The sequence below is a fragment of the Pinus tabuliformis genome, chromosome 1_2 (genome assembly GCF_031772625.1).
Source record: "Pinus tabuliformis cultivar Carrire ecotype Pingquan chromosome 1_2, CPIR1, whole genome shotgun sequence".
Taxonomy (NCBI): Eukaryota; Viridiplantae; Streptophyta; class Pinopsida; order Pinales; family Pinaceae; genus Pinus; species Pinus tabuliformis.
Window position 1 is genome coordinate 763,898,378 of NC_142298.1, and position 21,545 is coordinate 763,919,922.

Genomic DNA, 21,545 nt, shown 5'->3' on the forward strand with positions numbered 1-21,545 from the left:
GAATCAGAGGCTGCCTAGGAATGTCATATAGCTGGGAGGTGTGAGAGAACATTGAGGCAGGATCAAGGTTGACTGGGGTAGGTGAGCGCCGGGAAAGGATGGTCCCCCAAAAATCTTTAAGGGAGCGAAGGAGGAGAGTAGAAAGAACCCGTCTCCTATGGGCAATGAAAATGCGCTTCTTACGGCGAAGGAGGCGACGGTAGGTTGAACAGAGGTCTGGGTATGTTGGTAAGGAGGAATGTGTGTCGGAGGTCCTGATGCATAGACTTGCATTCCTGGTCATACCATTTATTCATAGGGCAATTTCCCAGTTTGCGGGAGGTGGTGGCGGTACAGGTAGAATGGGGGAAGGATTGGAGCGCAGCTTCCCAGATTGCATATGAGAGGCACTGGTATTTGTCCTTGGCGGAGCTGAGAGAGGTGAACTGGGACTCCGATGGGAGTGTCTGTCTAAGGATAGAGGAGAAGAGATCAGGGTCACCCTCCTCAAATCAGAAGGTGGTCCTAGGAGGGCTACGGGGAAGAGTAGGAGATGGATTCAGGAGGTCAAATTGCAGAGAGAGTGAGAGAAGTGCATGATCTGCGAGAGGGATGGGGGTGATCGAGAAATTTTTGATGTAAGGGAGGAGATCTGGGTTTGCAATGGCATAGTTAACCACACTTGCCTCGCCTCCAAATAGTCTGCAGGTAAAGAAGTGCGAGGATGGGAAACATGGTAGGCCATTCAAAATTACTAGCTCATGAGATTCTCCCAACTGTAGCAGATATCTCCCATAGGCTATGGTGGGTCCCAAGTGATCCTCGAAGGTCCGGTGCATGCCAATCGTGGTCGGGTCAATCCCCCGATTGCAAAATATATCCTCTGTCCAGTTGTGCATAGGAGTCTGGAGGTCTTTGGTCCGAGCATTGAAGTCCCCCGTGAGAATGACGTCCCCTACTGCCGAAAACCTGGTGATGTAAGAGTACAAGTTTGTGAAAGGGTCTCCGTCTGAGCTATTGTGAATAACGTAGGAAGACGAGATAGGTGGGAAGTAACAGACTGCGACATAAATGTCTCTCGGAGGTGATGTTCTGGCTCTGATCTGAATCCACATGAATCTGGCATACTCATTGATTGCAACCACTGATACTTTGCTCCTAAGGCTATCACGGACGAGGCAAGCAACACCCCCTGATCCCCTGACACCTCCTGAACTCCGTGTCTCTGTCTGCAAACTGCGGTCCACTGGTATCCTGTAATGTCGGGGAGAGGTCAGACTAGGCTCGCATGAGTCTCGATAACCAAGAGGATGTATGCTGAGCTAAGGGCTTCATAAAGTAGGCCTGGTGAAGACTAGAAGGAGCCATTGCCATTCCAGCAGTGAACCGAGAGATCCGTGCCCCGCCTCCTCTCCGCTCCGGCCTGTCATTTGGAGCTACCTGAAATCTCGTAATAATATGAACTAGAAAAATGGGTACCTTGTTGTATGGATTACAAATATGTTGGTTGTGAGGTATGCGATGTTCAATACAAACTTCAGTTGGTGAGATAAAACCTTTGATTGCCTAAGACTAGACCAAAACTAATAAGAGAGTTAGCCTAAGACTAGAGAAAAATCTTATAAGAGAGTTGGCTCCTACAATAACTCAAAGAGATGATATAACCATTCTCAAAATAGAGATAAGGAGTTGGTCATTAAGATAGGTTAAAGAGATGATAAAAATCATTCTCAAATTAAGGATAATTCCAATAATAATGATGGAGTCTAGGAGAGAGTGATTCTCAACTGGTGAAACAATCCACTTAAAAAATCCCTCAGTGGTTTCCTTCTAAGTGTCACTCATGCCTTCCCAACAATGCATCAATTTTGCAGCCCCCTCTCAACTCAGTCAAGTCTTAGACTCCTCTGCATGAATTCTGGTAGTTCAACTCAAATTCTATTGACCCATAACACCTTACAACCAATCTAACACTCAAATGACATCTTTGGATGAATTTCGACAACCAATTTGAATTATACTCACTTGAAACTCTCAATTAACAATTCAACTGTGGATTTGTTGCCTCTCAACTCGAAAATTCACCTCTCTAGACCAATCATTCCACCTCTGCACACTTGCTCATGCCCCATACTCATGATTATTCCTGTTAAACACACATGGAATGTGAACGTCAAATGTGAAAGATAATCGTGTGATCCATTATTATTCACATGATGTACATTTATAATACATTTTACATGACCATTGGATTCCATATTCCAAGGTCTCTTGGACTCCCTTTGACTCCTCACATTCCACACCAAACCTTAGGGGATTAGGTGTCCAACATTCCCCCCCTTAATCCGAATGGGTATGTATGAGTCCAAGAAGAGAGCTGTAATACAAAATGTGCAAAAATATGTATGGAAGCACTCGGCTGAATGTGCTCTCTGAAATGTTGGTATAACGGGGTGGTTTAAGGATGACAACCAACACTGGAATGCTTAGTGTAGTTCCCGGAACTCTTCGAGAACTGGCAAGAAGCTGAAATATTTTGCTAGAGGAAGTGTCTCTAATGATTTGGAGAGAGAGACCTTCAACCTAGAAAAGGGAGGTATACAACTTGCGGTGGTTTAAGGATGATCACCAACTCTAGAATGCTTAATGCAATTCCCGGAACTCTTCCAGAACTGGCAAGAAGCTGAAGTCTTCTGCTAGCGGAAGTGTCCCCAATTCTTTGAAGAGGGATAAGCTCAACCTGAAAAGGGAGCTCTCAACCCCGCATAGATGGTTTAAGGCTGACCACCAACCAAAGGCATGCTCAAGGGAATCTTTGTCTTTGGCTATAACTCTAAATCTGGTATGGCAGGCTGTGGATCAAGTTCACTTGATGTGGCTTTGAAGTTTGTATATGACCATCACTTCCCCCACTGTCAGATACAAGGTGAGAAGATGGAGAAAACTCAACTACAAGATTGTTCAATACTTTAGAACAATTTTTGACATATGAATGAAATATCTTCTTGGTTGTTGAAGCCCATTGCCAAGAAGAGATCCATCCAAGATGAATATTTTTTCTTGCAAGAGGCTTCTTTTTGAAGCATTTGTTTGAAGAATGAGTGGTTTTATGATAGTGCTCACATGGATGAAGATCAAAACAATGATCTTTCATATGGCCAACTCGGTCACAATGTTGGCATTTAACAATATGTTGTTGCTGCTGTGGAAGAGGAGCCGAATTTGGAACAGCTGAAGATGAACTGTCATAAAGAAATCCAACACTATGGAACTGGATGGGCTTTGAGTAATCTGGAATATGAAAGGACACATCCTTGTCATATCCAAGACTAGTTATGTGCTTGTTATGGAGAAGCTCTTCCCAAGGTCTGATGATGGGCTTGGGAAGTGCAGGCTGAATTTCTGCATTTGTACGTAACTCTACTGCTTCATTGGGCACTGGATCAATTGCAACATTATTGACTTACTGCTTATGGGAGTTTGTCTCAATGTTCTGAACAGAAACAGGTTTAGAATGATGACTCCACTGTTGTAATTCTTCTTGTTGAAGCTGAGATTCAAGCTCCAAAAATTCTACTTTCTCATGTTTATACTGCAGACAGGTTTTAATATCACAGAGAGCATTCTTATTGATTTTCACTGTATCATGATTAGTGGAATGTATCAGAGTTCTCAATAACTCTAATACTTCACCAATTACAGCCATTTCACAACAAATGCACCAATATTACAATGAAGACAAATGTCTTCTCTCCTCCACAAAAGACTGCTTTTATATAAAGTGCAGAGAATACACTAACAACAACTCTATTTATTCATAAAAACAGTTTTATAAACAACGTTGGTGCAACCATATAGCTCAAATTTCACCCATATAATTTAATTCATCTTCAACCATATATGTGCACGCCCTTTGTATTTCTCGTGTATCATTTCTTTGCTTACAAATCCCTCACTTTTTGCTACCATTGCCTCTACAGGTGCTGGATTGGATAGTTCCTCTGAGACCCAGATTAAAGGCCATGAAATCTAACCCTAATCCTGCTTCCAAATCGGAAGCCCTGTTGCTGACCAACGCCTCGGATTTAAGCCAATTTCGCTATTTTCAACAGTCCAGTGCCAAGGAATTCATCATGTTCGTCGCTCACACCATAGCCAAGAGAACACTCCCGGGGCAATGTCAGTCTATACAACAAGACGAGTACATGGTGCACTGTTAAAATAAAAATGGCTTGTTTGGGGTGGCATTCATGGATAACCACTATATTGTGCGCAGTGCTTTTTCTGTTATCAACAAGGTGCTGGATGAGTACCAACAAAACTTTGGTGATTCCTGGAGGACTGTTTAGTCAGATGCAAACCAATCTTGTCCCTACTTAAATGATGCTCTGAATAAATTTTAGGATCCAGCAAAGGCGGATAAACTCCTGAAGATTTAGAGAGACTTGGGTGAAATCAAAATCATTCCTCATAAGGCTATTGACAGTGTTCTTGCAAGAGGGGAAAGACTGGACTCCATCTTTCAGGATGTTGGAAAATTTAATTCAACCCAAATGTAATTCAACGCATAAATTTGAGGGACGCAAATTAAAAGCGGGAGAAGCATTGTCAAATTGAGATCTGGGCTTCAAATTTCTCCATACTCAAATTGTTGTCAAATTGCAAAACTCCAATGGTAAATAGAATAGAAAAATAAAAAACAAAGTATCAAGCCACTATTAAAAATTTAGAGCAGAACTATAATGTGCAACTTAATCAAGCCTGTTGTGCAAAGACTCAACTCAAAAGGCTATCAACATCCCATATGATCTGAACACAATCAGTCGATGAGGAGAGCGTTGAGTAGTGAATCATACCTGAGAAGTAACGCTCCTTTCAATGCAGAGGAAGCAATGTAAAAAATGGTTCAACATATAGCATAGGAGTTACACATAGTAGCGCAAAGAAGCAGTAGGGCAGTGAACCTAACAGGAATCTCACAGAAATGTCAGTGGGACAACATGCAACAAGAATAGTAATGGCAGTTCTAACACACAGGAAGGCAACAAGAAGGAAGAACTGACATGCAAGGAGAGAGACCAAAACAATGGCTCAAATTTGGGCAAGGCAGGAATACACCTACTCTGATACCATGTTAAACACACATGGAATGTGAACAGCAGATGTGAAAGATAATCATGTGATCCATTATTATTCACATGATGTACATTTATAATACATTTTACATGACCGTTGGATTCCATATTCCAAGGTCTCTTGGACTCCCTTTGACTCCTCACATTCCACACCAACCCTTAGAGGATTAGGTGTCCAACACTTCCATCCCTAGATTTGGAATTTACTCAAAGACCAAAAATGAAGGTGGGTTCTTCCCATGCCTTTGTTTTTCATCTTCACTATTCCAGCTATCTCTCCATCATTTTATAATTATGGGAGGTTTGCTACTCAACTACCAATCGTCCTCAATAACTAAGTTGTTAGATTGGAAAGAGAGGGAATAAAATTTAATTTTGAATTTAGAAAAATGGCTCTTCTTGTTGGTTATCAACACAATTGACAAGGTCAACCACAACCCCTCTCTAGTTCCCTAATTTTCTCCTCTCATTTTTGTTTATCTCTTTCCCTTCCTAGAGAGTTGGTGTCACCTTCACTCCTCCTTGAGGTAACCCTCTAAATTCTTGATCCAGATTTATGAAGGAACAAAATAAAATACAGATGAAACACAAATTTAAATAGAAACATAGAGCTACAATGAAAACTGAACTTCAATTCATTGATAAGAAAATACTAAAAACTATTTACATGCAGAATGGAAATAAACTAGCTCGGGCAATGGTAGCTTATCTCTGAGAAGAGATGTGGTGGCTACATGCCTCTGAACTGTGTGACAATGAGGCTTAAAGGCCTATTTATTATTGAGAAATAATGGAAAATCCTAAACATCCAAAAACCTAACCTTAAGAGATGAAGCGTGAAAAGTTTGTGGGCCCCGTTGGGGTAAATTGGCACATCAACTTCATGGGGTTGTCACTTTGGCATACAATCTCCATTTGATGCGTACGATACCTCGTTAGAAAGATATATTCTTGGACTACAATTTTCCAAAAAGAACATCGTTTAGGGCCTCAAAATGACTCCAGAAGTTTAGGACCCAAAAAACAGGCAAAAATAATAAACTGTGCTACAATTAAGGAAAGTGAAAGAAACAATGGTGTGGGTTCAAGTGAATAGGCGGGTGGCCACCAATATCCACCTGGATCAATCCTCACCCCTTAGCAAGCAATGGTCCCATTGTGTTGTGTGCCTCCATGAGATGGGGAAGCTTCTGCTGAACTTGGTCCCTGGTAAGCCACTTGCCTTGGTGCAGGATTTGGCCATCTTTGACAACTCGATATAGTTGGATGCTCTGTTTGCAAGTGTTCTTGATATGTGTGTCCATGATTCGATCTGTTGTGGCCTGTTCAATGCAATCCGGTTTGAGCTCTATTGGTGTCAATTGCTCAACAATGTCTGATGTGTCCAAAAATGGTGGAAAGTATGGTCGAAGGCAGTCCACATTGAATACAAGGTGCAAGCCAAGGAATGGAAGGATTATGAGCTTGAAAGTGTTGTCTCCCACAACCTTCGTGATGGTGTAAGGCCCGTATTGGAGTGGTTGAAACTTACAATGGGCTCCAGCGAGGCACTCTTTCTGTAGATGTAACCAAACTTTGTCGCCCACCTGAAACTTATGGGGCACCCAATGTTGATCATGTCGTTGTTTTTATTTGGCATTGGCTTTCTCCAAGATGTCATGAACTTGCTGGTGGATGTGCTGAATGCGCTCAATAAACTTGGTGGCTTTATTAGCTTCAGACTGAACATGGGAAGATTCTTCCTGTGTAGTTGCAAAAGGTAGTGCAACATTAAGGGGACATAATGGTTGAAATCCCAGGCCCACTTCAAAGGGGTTGTGGCTAGTCGAGCTATGGAGAGCTCTGTTATAGCTGTGTTGCACATAGGGAAGACTCTCATCCCATGTCCGCGGATGCTTAGAGTTGTACATGTGTAGTATGTGCACAATCATCCTATTGATGACCTTTGTTTGCCCATCAGTCTGAGGGTGAAATGCAGTCGACTTGGTGAGCTTGGTGTCCAACAATGACCAAAGGCTCGACCAAAATGTGCTTAGGAACCTGCTATCCTGATCTGATATAATGGTTTGCGGGATCCCAAAATGTACCCACACTCGTTCAAAGAAGAGTCTGGCAGTGGCCTCTGTTGTGATACTCTTCTTGTAGGAAGCCAATATGGCCATCTTAGAAAATCTGTCGACAACCACAAATACACAGTTGTTGCCATGCTTGGTAGAAGGAAGGCCAGACATATAGTCCATGGAGATGGATTCCCAAGGTCGGCTAGGAGTAGGTAGAGGAGTATACAAGCCTTGCTTCTTAATAGTTGGCTTGGCGATGGCACAGGCAGTGCAGGATTTGATGTATTTTCCAACATCCTGTTAGAGATTTGGCCAATAAAAATACTTTTGTAGTATGACCACAATTTTCTCCACACCAAAGTGTCCTACGACCTGACTGTAGTACACCTCCCAAATCAGCTTGGCACGCTTGCTTGAAGGAACATAAAGGTGGCCCAGGTAGCATAATAATGCATCCTGGAGTTGGAAGTCTGGAACTTGCTTGTCATCCACTAGCGTCTAGATTGTGGTGGTGAACTCTAGATCATTTTTATATAGTTGCAGCCATCCAGAGGTCTCGTGGCCATAAGAGTTGAGAACAGTGGTTAGTGCTACAACCGGTGGCCGACTAAGGAAATTTGCAACATGATTGGTGCTTCCCTTCTTGTATTTGATATTCAAATGGAATTGTTGTAGATATGTGGACCACTTCTGATGGTGATTGTTCTGCAACTTCCCTTGGGTCTGTATAGGGGTCGGTGATCTATGTGAATGACCGTCTCCTTTTCCAGAATGTAGTGTTTCCATTGGTGGCAAGCCTGCATGATGGAATATATTTCGTTATCATAGGTGGGGTATTTTTGAATTGTGTCAGAAAGTGTCTCACTGTGATAGGCCACTAGATGCCCTTGTTGGGTGAGAACTGCACCAATAGCATAGTCAAAGGCATTTGTCTCAATTTCAAATGGTTGTCGCAGGTCTGGCAATGTTAGTACTGGTGCAGAGCAGAGGCAGTGCTTTAGCTCAACAAACGCCTTTTGTTGGGACTCAAACCAGAAAAACTTTTCTTTTGCTTTGCCCTTAGTAACTTGACTCAAAGGCCAATTGATATGAGAGAATCCCAACACGAAACTTCAATAAATATTAGCAAGGCCCAAAAAGTTGTGAAGCTCTATTAGAGTGGTCGGGGCTAGTCAATCCTGAATGACTTGGATCTTCACTGGATCCACATGCATGCCTTGCTCATCAATGATGTAACCCTAATATTGGACATGTTTCATGCCAAGGGTGCATTTCTCCAAGTAGGAACATAGTTTGTGTTGTCACAGGGTTTAAAGAACCTGCCGAATGTGTTGCACGTGCTCTTCCCAACTCTTTTTGAAGATAAGAATGTCGTCTAGATATACAACCACGGATAGGTTGGTGAAGGGCAACAAGATGTCATCCATCAGCCTCATAAAGGTAGTAGGGGCATTTGTCAACCTGAAAGGCATGAATAACCATTCAAAAAGACCCTCCTTAGATTTGAAGGTGGTCTTCCATACGTCTATGGGCTCTATTGGAACCTAGTAATAACTAGACTTCAGATCAATCTTGCTGAAATACTTGGCCCCCTTGAGCTGGTCAAGAAGGTCATTAATCCATGGGATAGGATACTTGTTCCTGATAGTGATTTTGTTCAGTGCCCAATAATCAATGCAGAGCCTCCAAGTCCCATCCTTCTTTTGTACAAGTACAATCGGGATCCCACAAGGTGAGGAGGTTGGTCGGATGTTCCCTTTATGCAGTAGCTCCTGGATCTTCCACTTGATCTCTTCATTTTCCAAAATGGAGCAGTGGTATATCGGCCCATTAGGTAGAGGTGCTTGGATTGATAGTGTAAGGGCACCCCTATGGGTGAGGAGATGGTGTCCCTGTATTCTTTCACGACCTTATCCACCTGCTTCTGCTACATGGAATAACCCCTCCCAGGGGCCATGGATGTGGACACGATTTTCTCCTTACTTTGAGAGCGAATAAAAAATAAAACAAATTTGTCGGTCTAGGAGATGATCTTATTGCATTGCTTAACAGAGATCAAAGAGATGGGGGTAGACGAGGCTACCTCTGGTATCCTATATAACTTATTTCCCAAAGTAATAGTAATAGTGTGAGGCCTAGACTCATACACAGCATGACGCTTCCACAAGTATGGTTGGCCTAATGATACATCACAAATTTCAAGAGGAGCAACATCACACAGTACCTCATCTGTGAAGGGCTTGATGCTGTAGGAAAGGCGACACTACTGGCTGACGTGGAGATCTCGTCGTTCGTGAAGCCACCCGTGTATGACTGCGGGTATGGTGTGGTCAGTAGGCCCAACCGCTTCACAACCTCTGCTAAAATGAAGTTCTTTTGGCTCCCGCTGTCGACAATGAACTACAACAAAGACCCCTTCACCCACATCTAAGTGGAAGAGATGCTCCCCGTCCTCTGGATATTCAGGATCAATCTTTTGGATCTTGGTGGTGGCAACATTGGCGCTGCGCTCTGCATCAATAATATGCTTCCCTTTGTCATCCCCCTTTGTCATTTTGCCTTCCCTACAACATCAAGCCCTTCACAGATGAGGTACTATGTGATGTTAGTCCTCTTGAAGTTTGTGATGTATCATTGGGCCAACCATACTTGTGGAAGTGTCATGATGTGTATGAATCTAGTCCTCGCACTGTTATTATTACTTTGGGAAATAAGTTATATAGGATACCAAAGGTAGCCTCGCTTACCGCCATCTCTTTGATCTCTGCTAAGCAATGTAGTAAGATCATCTCCCAAACCGGAAATTTGTTTTATTTTTTATTCACTCTCAAAGTAAGGGGAAAATCGTGGCCACATCCATGGCCCTTGGAAGAGGTTCCTCCATGCAACAGAAGCAGGTGGATAAGGTCGCAGAAGAATACAGGGACATCTTCTCCTCACCCACAGGGGTGCCCTTACACTGTCAAGCCAAGCACCTCTACTTAATGGGCCGACTGCAGGAGTGGTGTGGTTGGTAGGCCCAACCGCTTCACAACCTTTGCTAAAATGAAGTTCTTTTGGTTCCCACTGTCGACAATGAACTGCAGCGGAGACCCCTTCACCCACATCTGAGTGGAAGAGATGCTCCCCTTCCTCTGGATATTCAGGCTCAATCTTTTGGATCTTGGTGGTGGCAATAGTGGCGTTGGGCTCCGCATCAATAATCTGCTTCCCTTTGTCATTCCCCTTGCATATGACTCTGAAGCCTTCATATCGGCCACTAGTGACTGCTTGGCTCGACGCTCACTTGTGTTTCGAGTGGGGCTCTTATGGAACTCACACCACTTTCTCGTGTCCTTTGTATTCATGGTGTTGTTCTTTGCTTGCGGCTTCGGCGGGTTGTCCTAGCTCACCCCGCCTTGGCTTTGTCCTTTGTTCTGCGGTTTGGGGGTGCCTTTCCCTTGCTTTGGATTCACAGATCCAAAGTCTCACTTCTTCTACTTAAACTTTTGCTCAAACTTCTGCTTGATCTTGACAGCGTATCGATAGGCGGCACCAAGCGAGGAGATGTCCAGGAACTCCATCTACTCCTGGATGTATTTGTGTAGACAGTTGTGGTACTTGAGTACCATTTTTTGCTTAGAATCCTTGATACCCAACTTTGTGTGAAGGGTATGAAAAATATTTGTGAACTCTGATACATCTTGGTCCCTTCCTTGCCGCAGTGTGGTCCACTTTATGTACTTTATGTTTTGCGGCAAGGAAGAGTTTAGTTTATGAACCCCAACGGCCTCCCATGGCGGAAGAAAAGAAAGATGAGAGAGAAGGAGATTCTTTTCAAAATATTGCTCAAAGAAGCCCTCAAGCGACACAGGAAAGAGATGCTGGGTAACTTTACCTAGATCCTTCAGCGGATGCCCACAGGTGACACATCTTTATCCAGTAGCCACCCTAGAGGTGCCACTCCCTTTAAGGTACAAGTCAACTTTGACATTCCCATATTTGAAGGCCAAATAGATGCAGATGCCATAGATAAATGGTTAAATGTATTGGAGGGATATTTTTTAGTTCATGATTTTTCCAATAGGGAAAAGATTACTTTTGCACTCCTCAAAGCCACCCCCACATCAAGGACTGGTGGGAAACCTACTACGAGCAAAGGGATGAGAGGGAACCCTCATTGTTTTTTGCCACACCCACTTGGAATTCTTTTCGAGACACCACTAGCTACAACATCAATCATCCCTTTTGTTTAGTTTAGGTATCATATATCTAGCTATTCTTCATTAACTTACATTTTTTTAATTTCATTTATGCTTATTATGGCTTTTGATCTCTCGTATGGCTTTCCCTAAAATAGGTCTCTCATTTCATTTCCTTGAACTTGGATAAGTGTAGGTATCTATCTCTTCCACTTTTCTTCTTACATTTTGTTTTGGCAGCTAATTTTGTAGTCTTGTCACTATTCTAATTCTATGGTAGTTAAGCTTCCCAATCTGCGTCTTATTTTAGGATATGTATATCATAATCTAACTATTGCTTTATTTTTGTAGAAGCTACCCTTTCTTTTATCCTTCCCCTCATTCTTTGTCTGACATGCATCTTTTCTTCTTGGTCGAGTCAAGACTAACGTTATGATCACATATACATATCTTTTTCAGCAATGAAATTACCACACTTGCAGTTTTTACATGTGTTACAACCCAGTTATGATCTTTAGATTAGAAAAGTATATTTGTATACAATGAATGGTTGAGTGCCAAGCAATGTAATGTGTAAACATTGTACATTGAAAGTAATAATAATAAGATAAATAAACATCTATAGACAAGAAGGTGAAGAAGAGGGGGTGCCATGATTCCACAAGACCTTTACCTATAACTCATCTAATCACTTCTGCCTCCACCTCGATTCCATACAATAAAAAACATGCTATCTACATACTCTGAACCATGCTTGTTTTCTACCATAAGCATCACAAAAAACTCAACAACATTAGAATCTTTGACCTTCAAATTATGATTACCTACCACCAAGTGGGACCATGGGGTTCAACTTAGAAACTTCATATTTGGTGGCACACACATGTATCTGTTGATTTTTCCTTGACAATTTGGAATAAGGTTTATGTTTAGAACACGATAAAAAACACACTAAAATGGCACAAGTTACAACACAAGCACTTTGAACAACAGAAAATGTACAATAGTGAATCAATGAAGTACACAAGCATTTTTGCAACTCATGGCCCTTACAATTAGCCCTGATACAAGGAAAACTAGGGCTTTATGTTAACAACGTATGACAACCAATCTACCCTTGAATAAGACACACTTGACCTACTTTTTGAAGGAGATCTCACACCATCCCTTTCATTCCACGTACCTTGAACACCTCTAGCAGGTCCTTTGCCACCTCTTCTACTGCTTGCAAGTACTTCTTCAACTTCACAATGCTTGCATCTTTAGCTGCTAAATCCGCCTCTATCAATCCCTTAGTTGCTTCAAAGGTGACTGATCTTAGGTTTCCTTCAAACAGTCTCTTTGTTGCTCCAAGGTCACTGTCAGAAGGTTTTCCAAGCTGCCCACTTAATGTCACTTTTCTCCTCAAAGGATGACTATTCTAGGGCTCAATAATTTGCCCTCCAACGATACTTCAGCTGCTCCAAAAGATACTATTCATAAGGTCTTCTAAGGCTTCCCTTACCCAGTGATAATTTTTCTCCTTTGTCACACGACTTAGGGCTTCTTACCATCCACTAACAATCCCTTTACTTCACAAAGAGCACTATTCTTAGGATCCCAACTAAACGACCCTCACAACTATAAATGACCACATGCATTCATGTACTTAGGGCATCATAGATTGTTGTCCAAAACACCACTTATGGACAGAATTCAAATACTACATCAACCTTGCATTCATCACATAGAAAATCAGACACTTACCTTTCAATACGTCTCCTCTAGCAGCCTTGAAGCTCACGATTATGTGCACAAAATATTGAGTTTTTTGGCCCTCTTTTAGATCTCTTGAAACAACCACAGGATTTCTCTAATTTGGCCGGAATAGACCTCAACAAACATATGCAAACCTCTCCTTAAGACCCTTCATTTCTGCACTTTGCCTCAAAGGAACTTCGGCCCCTAATCACTGTTCCATTAGAGTTCTTACGACCTCTATCCAACACACATATAGGGGCTCAACCCTCCTTCAAGTTGTAGACATAGACTTGTCCTTATTATAGAGAATTTGCTTGAAACGCATGCGCAAAAACTTGCAAGATAACTCGGCCAGTAGATCTCCTAAATCAGCCCTATCCAAAACTTAAGAAATCAAAACCTTGAATGTTCTTCCTTCAATTTAGATGAGCACGTTTAGGTTTGCAACTCCCTTAGATTTGAATTCACTTGATGAATGCACTTGTGATGTGCTCCAAATGATCACAACTTATCTCTACTTAAAGTGTCCTAGATGGTGTCACCATTCCACTAAAGGTCATGTCTTGTAGGCCAAGCCGACTTAAGCCTACCTAAAAAAACCCCACTAATCATTAGAAATATTTTTTCTCCATTTGACTTTGACCACACCATTGAAGCCTTAGGTGCCCCTTGGTCCTTCAAGGGCGCCCCATATGCATCCAATGAATAAACTATTAATTTCTCCTCTAGGTCTTGTACCCACAAACTGCACTGCTTGGGTACACTTCCCACAAACCACTTTTGTGGGTCAACTCCTCAGAAACCAAATACCCTAGGGTTTATGGGAGTACCTCCCAAGCTACACATTTCAACACTATCATACATAATGATCTCTCACTGTGGAGCCTCACTTCATAGCTCATTACAAGACTACATAGCTATAACTGCCACCTTCAACTGCAAAAATAATAGATCCAACATTTGCAATTCAAAGGGAACCCAATATCGGGTAGACACATTGTCATGAAAGGGCATTCATATTAACATCTCATAAATCGAGGCCACCCTCATTGGAGAGTCTAGGTTAACCCTTGACTCTGCTACCATATTAAAATTATTACAGAGAAAGTTAAATTTACTGGGGAGATTAAAAAAACCACCAAAAAATCATAAAATACACAAGTTTTATTGTGGAAAACCCCACTATTGGGAAAGGAAGCTAATAAAATATTCTATTAGTGTCCTTCGGCCAAACCCAACCAAGCTAGCCAAGTGATCCTTCACAACTCACATCCCTGGTACACTACAAGGTATTCTTCCCAATCCTTTTAAAGGATTTATTACGTACAATCCACAGGAACAAAACCATGGGCAACCAAAACCATATGCCCAAAACTACAATTGTTGACCAAGTAACTTTGACTCTTTCACTAAGTTGAGTTTATATAACAAGGATAAGATGGCAAGGAAGGTGACATGGCTACATCAGAGAATGCCATGTGGACACCAACACCACATCATTAGGTAAGTATGGGTATTTTATATTTAACTTTTATTCCTTTCCTTTTTACATTATCTCATTTATGGTTATTGCTTTACATTATTTACAATTGATTTTTAAGGATGTCTAGGTAGGGTCTTGTCTCTCATATGGCACACCCTAAACAAGTTTTTTGCATTGCATCACCTTGGATACATGTAGGTATCTATCTCTTAAATTATTCTTATGTTTAATTGTGTAATTTCATATGTCATTGCTATTTAGTTCGATGGTACTTAAACTTTTGGCCTAGTCTCTTGTTTCAATACTTGCATATCATAGATTAGTTATTGTTATACTTTCATTAAAGTTGATATTACTTTTATTCTCTCCTTCATTCTTGACATTACATGCACCTTTACATCATACTTGAAAAATACTCTTAAGATTATCACTATATGTACATATCTTGCTTCAGCAATGGGATTACCACACTCGCATTGTTCGCACACCTTAGTAGATTCCAAAATCAACTATGCCTTTCTTTTTTTCATTTCGTTTACTTCATTTTCTATTCTTGCATTATATTACTCACATATAGCTTGCTAGCATCTTCAAGTAGACTATCATTTCCAATATGGCATGCCCTAAATAGGCTCTAGCATTGCATATAAAACTCTTAGGTAAGTGCAGGGATTGTTTTCTTACAATCTCCATCTTAGATTGCATTTTAACGTTTATTTCATATAGTAGCTAATATTATATCTCCATGGTAGTTAGGTTTGTTCGTCCTTGTATTATTTCAATACTCACAAACAATAGCCTAGTTGTTGATTTAATATTGTAGTCGTTAAACTTGTTTGTCTACTCTCCCATCATTCTCATCTTGACATATAACGTATTTTTATCAATTTTATTTTTATTTTCCATTATTTGTCATCTTATCGCTTACAAGCACTCTTGTAGCTTTTCCTTATATGCATTATGGGTGTGTGCAAGTGGTGTTTGCATTGCCATTTGTTACGTTTGTGCATATTTCACTAGTGTTGAGGCCCTGATTGCCCATGATAGCTCCATGTTTATGTTATACTATGCCATACTCACATTGGAATTAGTGATAAAAATGAGTTTTGTGGGATTCTTTGAGAGGAATATGGTGATTTGGAACATGCATTCATATTCCATGGTTTTTGGTTGTTCAAGGATTCATTGTCTTTTGCAAAATATTGTATAGGAGAACCTCTATCAAAGCTAAGTTATCATTCCATGACTATGATGAATGATGGGAATGGAACCTTTGTGGAAATGATTCTTGTGCATCTAAGAAATTCATGGTATTGAGAAGAATTAGTAGCAATTGAAAATATGTGTAATTCCTTGCAAGGAGGTTCGTTGGGTAGTCTATGTTGGAGCCCAAGAATGAAGTGGGTTAGCTTGAGTGACTCATTCTCATTTTCTCTTTCCTTACCCAACTACACATTGTTGTCAAGGATTTATTTCTTCATTGATACCTCACTATCATTGTCACTACTCACCCCCCTTTCCATGCTAGTGTTGCCTCTTGTAGCCTTTGTTGTTCCACTAACTTTTCTAGATCTCATCTTCCTTGGTGCTTCACTAATCCATGACTGCCTTCTCAGCTTGTATGGAACTGCATAAACTAGAGTTATACCTTTCCTTGGATAAGCTTGAATCTGATTTGTTGGTTCCGTGGGTGTGCTCCCCGACCTCTCTAGTTCCAGGGCACAGTTTTCCCTCTCAGGCCAAGTGGATTCTGAGGATGTCCTCGGAAGTTCTGGTGGATTGGCTCAGATCCACAAATAAATGGAACCTTTAATTCAATGGTGCGTCAAAAGGTAGCCCTGGGGTGGCTGGAGGGGGATGGATTCTCATTAATCCCGAAGGAATCATTGAATATAGATATGCTTGGGGGCTTGGATGGAAGACAAACAACCAAACTGAAGCGTATGGCTTGTTCCTGGGCCTCACTTTGGCTCAAAAGAAGGACATAAAAACAATACAGGTTTTGGGGGACTCCATGATAATCATTAGGCATATGAACTATGCTTCACCAACTAAAAACACTATTTTAAACCAAATAATCAAGAGATCCCAAGGGCTGATCCCCTCCTTCGAATTGGTGTCCTTCTTCCATATTCTTAGAGGAAATAACCACGAAGCCGACAAACAGGCTAACCATGCTTGTCAGTTGAGAGAAGAAAGGAGTGTGGTGAATGAGGTCGTGGGCACGACTAGCATCCCATAAGTATGTTAATGAGATTCAAATTTTGGATTGTGGAGGTTTCTCTTAGCCTAGCTTGGAAGTTAACAAACATTAGAAAAGGGGATTTTGCTTTTAGATTTATTAGGGTGCCTAATTGGCCTATCCTCCCTCCCCTTAGCCCTCCCCCCTTCCTTCCCCTCCCCTCCCCCTCCCTTCGCTTCCCCTCTCCCCTTTTTATCCTCCCCATCCCTTCCCTCTACCATTCTCCTATATTTCCCCCTGTCGCTCCCCTCTTCCTTTTTGTCCCACCTCCCCTCCTTATTGTCATGTTCCTCATCCCTGCCCACCTCATCCCCCTGACACTTGGGCCCCATCGCATCACTTCATGCGATCCCTGGCATGTTCTGGAGCCTCGTGGTAGGAGCGTCCTCTACTTACATCCGCATCGTGTCTGTGATTGTCAACCTGGTACAACCCTTGTTAATAGAATAGATCTCTCTGTGCGTATTCAGTTCCTGCACCCTAGTTCTTGGTGCAGGATAAGAGAGAGATCATAACAACATTTAATTTCTGAGCATAGAACAACCCTGAACACTCGTGGGAGGAAGCTAAGGATGGGAATGACGGACCATGAACAACGTTGGGATATTAAGGCAGACGACTGGGAATTTATGGAAGAACATCGGGATCACAGCCCCATCAGTCTCTGCAACAAATATTGCAACATCTCCCAACCCTACTTCTGATATAAGGAATAATGGTTGGAGCAGTTTGCACAGTTTAATGCTCTCTCCTGCTCAGGTGGCCTCTGCGAAGGCCTGGAGGCTGAAGCTGAGGTCATTGTGAGTTAGTTGTTAGGTCTGGGTTGATGCGAAAAAACCCAAGGCAGTGGGTGTGCCTGAGTCTTTGGGTGTGAAGCTTTAGGGGGTCGCGGGACTTATTGTTGTGGATGGTTTGAGTGTTGTTACTGGGTTGGGTGTTGTTATATTGTTGAATTGGGAGGGTATTCTGGACCAGACCCTTGGGGAAGAGTTGAGATTCGGCTCGCAGAGGGAAGTCCGTTTGATTTCGGCAATCATTGAAATTGTTGTTGATGTGAAGGTTCTTAAACTTATCCACTGTGAGGGAGTCTTGGGACAGAAACTTGGGGTTGATTTTTCGGGACTGTCTTCTACATTCTGCACACTCGGATCCATTTTCAAACATCTAGAATGTCACAGATCCTTTTGTCCCTCCCGCTCCAGTCCAAGATGCTCTTGACCCACCACTCCAGGAGTCGACCATCCACCACCCTAGCCTTCCTCTTTGCCCTAAGATTTTTCCCTAGGACACTCTCACAGCCTAGGAGTTTAGAAATATTCTCTCCAATAGTGATCTCGATGTTGGCCGAATTCAACCAGACTTCCCAATTCAGGAAAATAACAACACCCAAGTTAGCACCAGCTCTCAATCCATCAACTACACATTTGATAGGTCAAACACATGTTTAAGTGCTTCTAGAAAAGTCAAAGAGTTAATGTAATTGTTATAGACCCATGTGGTCATGTTACACTATGTAAATCTATGTATTAGAGTCAAATAAAGATGTCAAAGGTGATCCTACAAAGCAAAGACAAGTCTCCTCTACAAGTCGGCTCAAGAAATGAATTTTTGGTGCACTTAAAGTCAAGTTGGCCTCACTAGCTCAAGTCGGCCCAAATAGGAGGGACAAACTCCTATATATAGGGCAGTTCGACCTCACAAATGAACCACCAAGTGATATCTGAAATCAGTGAGAAAGAGAGTCAAGAAAGGGGTGCGAAAAAGAGCAAGGCGCTTCTAGGCCAGCGAAGAAGGAGAGAAAGGAATCCGAGTTTTGGAGGACTGTTTTGGGGCCAAATTCTGTCACACGTGTGAAGAAAGAAGGTTATTTCTGCAGTCACATCAGATCCACAAGTGCAACAACATAATAGAGTTCGATTGGGCTAAGAAAAGGCTCCTAATAGGCCTCCATCTCAAGCGAAGTAGGTCCCACCTAAAGCGAAGAAAGAGAGCAAGTAAAAGAGTCTATTTCAAGCCCTAGATCAGCCACACGTGCGAAGAAATCAGAGCTGCAGTAGGGTTAAGAGGATCAGCCTCTAACTCAGAAATATATCTCAAGAAGAACCTCATTCTCTAGCCCAAGTATCAAAGAGAAGGAAGATTGCCTAGCGAGGTAAAGAAGAAAAGGAAGACACCAAAGAAGAGGTCTCTAAGGAGACCTAGGGTTTCTACAATTGTCGGAAAAAGAGCGAAGAAAAGTGCTATCAATTGCCAGAAGAAGTGTGAAGAAAAGTGCTATCAATTACCGGAAGAAGTGCAAAGAAGGAGATCAAGGTGCAGAGAAGAAGAAGGCATTGATTGAAGAACAAAAGGAAGAAATACTGTCTTATGCTTGGAGGATCTGGTGGTCAAGGGTCTAGGGTTTGGCATTTGTCAACTGAAGTTTCAATAAGAGAAATTTGCAAAAGGGTTTTACTCTCTAGGAGAGAGAGGTTTTGCCCTGGTTGAGAGTCAATGTCTTGTGTTCTTGTCTCTTTTGTTTTTGGTAACTATTTGATGAAGTTAGAGAACACACTCTAGTAATAATAAGAGAAGATTGTGCTAATAAGAAAAAGTAAAAAGTAGCTCACAAATAGTTATCATCGTCAGAAGAATCTCATCCTACCTAGATGCCCTAGATTCTTCAACATGGAATCAGAGCTAAGGTGACACATCAAGGAAGGGCATCTCAAGAACACATAGAAGAGTGAAGCATCAAGATCAAGAAGCAAGGACACACAAAGGTTGAAGCATCAGATCTACAAGCTAGGGTTACAGATCCATCAAGAAGGACTACCATCCTGGGAACAAGGAAAGAAGAAAGCCTTCCATCTAAAGGCATCTACAAGAAGGTACATCCAAGAAGAGTCTCCATCAAATATCCTTCATCTTCAAAGAGAGGCACCCAAGATCTAGGCTCATCATTGAAGATCTCCATATCTACACAGTGAGAAGTTTTCATCACCAAGCAAATCTCTCATAAGGCACCTTGAAGGAAGCATCTTGAAGAACTCCAAGATCTAAGAAGTCAAATCATCAAATCTTCAAGGAAGCAACAAGATCTCTTCACAACAACTCTCTCAAGTAAGTATTTTTATGTCCTCTTCTGAAGATATCAAAATGAATTTTTGCAAGGAAAGCAACAAATTTGTTGGGACTGCGAATTTCCTTGCATGGAAAAAGAGGACTGATCTACTTCTCAAGGAAAATGAAGTTATGGACTACATCAAAGGGAATGTCACTGTTCCTGCTAAGGAACAAACTCAAGCCCTAGCAAATTATAATAAGGATGAAACAAGCGCTGAAAGGATTCTGATAGAATCCATCAAGGACCCTCTCATTCCTTATGTTTCTAAACTTGAAACATCTAAAGAAATCTATGATAAGTTGGTGGAGCTATTCTCAATTAATACAGTTGGAGAAGTGATATCATTGCGTAATGAACTATATAAAATGAATATATCCAAGGAAGAAGGAATAGCTCCCTACTTCATGAAGGTCTCTGAGATGAGAGACCAGCTGCAAGAACTAGGAGAAGTTATGTCAAACAAAGAAATGACAACTGTGGTGCTCAATGCATTACCTGAGGAATGGGGCAACTTCACATCAAGTATATATGCCAAGAAGGAAGCTACCTTGTTGAATGAACTTTGGTCTCTATGCAAAATTGAGGAGACTAGACTCAAAGCCAAGGATGATGTGGGATCAAAAGAGAAAGCATTTGCTGCTATGGCCAAGAGAAAAGGGAAATTTGGCAAGTTTGGTCCACAGAGAAAGGGTAAAAGAGATATGTCCAAATTCCAATGCTTTGGCTGTCAAGAGTATGAACATTATAAGATGGATTGTCCTAAGTTCAAGAAGGACAACAATAAGAGGAAACAAGAAGAAGCCCACATTACCCAAGAAGTGAAAGAAGAAGATAAAAAGCAAAAGAAGGAAGCTCCTCTGGATCTCTACTATGACTGAGATCAACTTCTTCACATAAGTCTTCTTTAAAGTTTTGAGTATCATAGGAACATGTAGTAGTAGGATAGAATGCATGATTTATGAGAATGGCATCTTCAGGATTATAGGAGCATTATGCAAAGATAGCTCAGATAAAAATATTCATGTAGGAAGGATGTAGCCATTGAATGACCTCATCAATTCAAGAATCATCTTAAAAGGCCACTACGATCAACAGGAGGGAGCATTTGCAGGATGAGAGCTATAAGAATCCTCCGGTGGAATATTCAATAGAAGGTTCATGATTTTCAGAAAAGGCAAATGTCTCGATGAGAATTCCACCTATGGGGATTCAAGAAAGGATGTAGGCAGATAAAGATGTAAGAAAGCAAAGGAGATTGAGGTAATCTCAATCAAGGAAGTTGTCAAAGGAAGATGAGGTATGTATGCATCTATGTTTTTCAGTTAAGTCATGTCATCATTTGTATTAATGAGCATGGGGAATTGCTCTGGAAGCATGGTCAAGAATAGGGTAGATCTCTTTCATTAAGAATATGCACGAAGGCATGGTTCACACACTGATAAAAGTCAACATGAGAAATGACCTCATATGGAGTATGAGGTGATTGACTAGGAAACCTATAAAGAAGCATATGGGAAAAGAGATCAAGGATAAAAGGACACCATGGACACTAGGAATCAACATCCGACAGATTTGTTAAGACATCTCCCAGAAGAAGGCACGAGAATTCTGACAAAGGA

The 21,545-nt window shown here is 41.5% G+C and overlaps 1 pseudogene; it reads left to right on the top strand.

Annotated features, from left to right (window-relative positions):
- The first annotated feature begins 4,001 nt into the window (after positions 1-4,001).
- Positions 4,002-4,538, top strand: LOC149208060 (VAMP-like protein YKT61 pseudogene; annotated as a pseudogene).
- The last annotated feature ends 17,007 nt before the right edge of the window (positions 4,539-21,545 follow it).